At 38.1% G+C, this 4,424-nt stretch overlaps 1 pseudogene; it reads right to left on the bottom strand.

Moving 5' to 3' along the window:
• Window positions 1-2,383: 2,383 nt before the first annotated feature.
• On the bottom strand, window positions 2,384-4,046 carry LOC102816168 (annotated as a pseudogene).
• Between the last annotated feature and the right edge of the window lie 378 nt (window positions 4,047-4,424).

The raw sequence follows: 4,424 nt of genomic DNA, 5'->3' as shown, positions 1-4,424 counted from the left end.
AACCCCTAGTCACTCAATGCCTTCTCCTTCTAGCAACATAACAGGTGATGTAAACTAGAGTTGGCTTTAATGACTAGAGGAATTTATTATTAAAACATAATACTAACTACCTCATTCTTTGCCCTTTAGTTTGCATTCTTTCTTCTTGCTTCACTGCTGGCCCTAAGTACTTTGTGTATACATCTATTAAAAGTGGGGAAGCTGTACTTTCAAACAGGTTTCAGGCCTGCAGGTCCTTATGAGTCTGGAAGACCAGAGTCATTGTGAAGGGTTTATGCTTGATGTCTCTGGGTGTTTTTACCAAGTAGGAATGTCCTTCAATATTTTAAAACAAGAGCCTAGTCCCCTCTTTGTGTATATATGTATTCTCAGGCATATTATTCCAAAAGAAGGCAGTTTCATCTACATTGAACATTAGTTGAAGGAGATAAATGAGTCCTTTGTGTTGATCTCTAGAGATATTTTTGGAACATATATACTGTGTTCTCACTTTCATGTTTTGCATCTCCAAATGAACGCTGTTGTTATCAAGTGCCATTGTGTTGGTTCTAATTCATAGTGACCCTAGGATTTCTGAGGAGCAACTGGTGGCTTTGAACTGCCAAACTTGTGGTTCACAGTTGTGTTTATCCTGCAGCGCCATACCAGGAGTCCACATACAGTCTGTAGCATTTCATAAATGTTTGATCAACCTCTTTCTTTATTATGCTAAAAGGCATCTGATAATTGAAACTGATCCTGTAGTTACATACTGAAAAGTTCCGTTTCATCAAACATCTGCCTTCCATTTTACCTAGGGCTAGCTCTGGTAGCGTAGTGGTTACGAATCGGGCTGCGAACCTTAAGGTCAGTGGTTCGAAACTACCAGCCGCTCCGCGGGAGAAAGAGGAGGCTTTCTACTCCCGTAAAGATTTACACCCTCGGAAACCCTGTACAGGGTCGCTATGGGTCGGAACCGACTCGACGGCACTTAACAACAACAACAATTCTTCTAGAAGTCCTATTTTAGGAAAAATATACTTGTGTACACAATGCATATCACTGGCAAATCTAGAAATATTTCATTCATTGATCACCTTCTATGTATAGTTATTGTTTAAGGACAGAGTAGTCAGCAAGCTGCCAAAATAGTCTTTGTATTCTTTCATAATTATTATTAATTCAGTAGGTGGACATAGCACATTTCACATGCTACATGATTCATTCTCTTCCTTTAGAACATTCCCAATGTGCAGCTGTTTCTCCTGTAATAATATTTGTTACAATTTCTCCACTTTCTTTTTATGGAAACTATTTACTCTCAATGTCATGAAAAATTGAAATCTCTTCTTATTACTATTTTACATTTCTTCCAATCTTATTGGACAGGGTTAGATTAATAATCTTCCTAGGATAAGCATTGGACTTGGGACCACAAGGTCGGCAGTTTGAGTCCACCAGCTGCTCTGCAGGAGAAAGATGAAGATTTCTACTCCTGCAAATATTTGCAAGCCCTGGAAATTCTATATACATGGTCCCTTTGAATAGTAACTAACTCAACGACACTTAACAACTTGACATCTCAGAATGAAGTTCAAACCTTGTTTATATGAGGAGACTTCAAAAAGTTTGTGGAAAAATGGAATTAAAAGATAATGGAATTTTTCCACAAATTGTTTGAAGCCCATCGTATTAAGGACAGAAGACACCACTTAGTGGTAACAACATCTACTGGTGCATAGGGCTGAAGCACTACATTCATTCTAGAATACAGATTGGGAAATTTACCAATTAGATAATCAATCAGAAGTACTTCATCAAAATGTTATTATTACCTGTTCTTTTCTTTCCTTCTCTGGCAGAGCTATCTTTTTTTTTTTTTTTTAAGAGAATCTAATATTTTATGAATTGTACTGCAAACTGCAAGGTCAGCAGTTTGAAACTACCAGCTGTTCCGTGGGAGAAAGATGAGGCTTTCTGCTCCTGTAAAGATTTACAGTCTCAGAAATCCTGTACAGGGTCGCTATGAGTTGGAACCGACTCCACGTCATATAATCACCACCACCAATATTTAAATATTAAATCTTTTACACAAACTACTTACTTACATGAAAAGCAGTCAATTATATTTAAATGTGACCTACTAGTGGGAAAAAAAAAAAAAACTTCTGTTAAATGGAAATGATTTAAAATAGGGGAGGAAGTAAAAGAGCTACAGCCAACTCAAATTATATTAAGATTCCAACATATATGTTAACAAAAGTGAAAATTTTCCTATAAGAAAAAATATTCATTACTTCCTCTTCCCCAGAAGTAGATTACATTAGAGAAGAAATCAATATGAACCAAGATAATTTCTCATGTTTTAAAAAAAAGAGTAATAAATTTTATGTTGCCCAAATAATTAATATTTTAAGTTTATATAGCTAGAAATATATAATTCTACTTTTACAGACAGGTCAGCTAGAGGAAATAATACAATCATTTGAATTGGTTGTCTACACACTGGACAAGATTTCTTTCTTTTTTTAAGCTTCTTTCCTTAAAACATGTAAACATGCCATAAGATGTTCTGTTTCTGTGGACAATGCAACCATTTTTAGGTTGATCTTGGCAAATCACACAAGGTTCAGTGGCAATAGGGCAAGATCTAGATTCTACACTTTCTTCTCTGTCTTGTGAGTCTTCCCTCTCAAGTTCTTTGACACCTTGGCTGTTATAAATGATACTACTGGAAGTTGATGGCTGAGAATAGTCCTCACTATCTTTGGGCTTGTGTTAGGTTATCATCATTTTCTTCAATACATGACTCTTTAGAGTTATTCACTATCGTTTTCTTACAATCAGGAACATAAAAATCTTCTACTTGGGTTGTGTTTTCTAGTTTGGGGCTCTCAGGCATTTTTTCTTTAGCTTTCCTTTTATCTTCAGGAATCCAGTTCTCAAGAAGTGCCCAACATCTGTTACAATGTGGTAGAAGAGAAGGATTCATTTCACTGCACAAAGTACACTTCCAATAGTCCTCATCATCTTCATCTGAGAGTTCTTGTCCTTCCTCATTGAGGTTATAATCTTCTGAATCTAGAGATTCAACTTCAAATTCTACACTGAATTGATGTGAAATGGAATCCTGCTCAAACCAATCCCTAGAATGTGCACTTAAAAAGCAGCATCCAGATCTGGATTTGATGGTGTTTTGTTGACTCACTGCTATTGCCTCTTTCACAACATATTTCCCTTATCACACACAGCGCAACACTCTCATCAAAGGAAAGGGAAACAGTATCTGATCTGTGGTGCTTTCTGTGTACTTCACTGGATAATTCACCTGAACTTTCTCCTGTCTCACGAATTGCTCTCCTTGTACATGAGGTAGCTGGTCTAGAAATCAAATGTAGGTTTCTCTTCCTGAGATGTAGGTTTCTCTTCCTGTAACTCTTGTACAGAGTCCTTTTGATCACGCCTATCTTCAACTTAGCACCTATTTTCACTCACAGATGTGCCAGAATCTGATGGTTCCTTGATTACTATCAAGTTTCTGTAGATCATTATATGTATTTTCCTGTGGTCTTTCACAGAGAAGCTTGGCTCACCAAACAAATCTCCTAGCAGATCATTTGCACAATACACCATATGTTGTTGCTTCTCATCATATAATCGCTTGTTGTTGTTGTTGTTATGTGCTGTGGAATCGGTTCCAACTCATAGCGACCCTGTACAGGGTTTTCGAAGCTGGAAATCTTTATGGGAGCAGAAAGCCTTATCTTTCTCCCGTGGAACAGCTGGTATTTTCTAACTGCTGACCTTGCGGCTCACAGCCCGATTCGTAACCACTACGCTACCAGAGCTCCTTATATAATCGCTTAGCCGTAATATATTGGCCAAGATAAAATATAACCTCTTTCATAGTATAAACATCTGTTTGTGCACTAACAGACTTCAACAACGTCAAAAGCAATGGTTTTGGTCTAACCAGGGTCTCTTTTTCGGAAGCAGGAATCTGTGAGGTGCTTTGTAGGAGCAACACTGTCGGTAGAAGACACAGACAAGTTGGTATTGTACATTTGTCTTGTGCTTCCGGGCCGATGCCTTCATCTCACCATCGGGGTTTCCAGGAGCGGGGAGCGGGGGTATCCACAAGGCATCCCAGGTCCCTTCACTGAGTGCGTGGAAGCCTGACGTCCTAGTCCTTGGTGACCATTCCACTCTCTGAGCCCTCGCCGCTAGGGCGCTTGAACAATGCAGGTCCAAGGGAGGCTCCAGGCTCCTCTAACATTTTTTTTTATTTTTAATTTAAGGTTTTTATTGTGGCTTGAGTAAAAGTTTACAGGGCACATCATCAGTTTCACATTACATTCATATAACTTGTTTCATTACATTGATTATAATCCCCTCCATATACCATGAGTTAAAAGTATTTCTCTCTATCCACTTTAGCTTTTTAA

Source organism: Chrysochloris asiatica, unplaced genomic scaffold, assembly GCF_000296735.1.
Source record: "Chrysochloris asiatica unplaced genomic scaffold, ChrAsi1.0 scaffold00172, whole genome shotgun sequence".
In the NCBI taxonomy this organism is placed as follows: domain Eukaryota; kingdom Metazoa; phylum Chordata; class Mammalia; order Afrosoricida; family Chrysochloridae; genus Chrysochloris; species Chrysochloris asiatica.
Note: the sequence above shows the minus strand (reverse complement) of the source record. Positions and strands in the feature narration are given on the sequence as shown.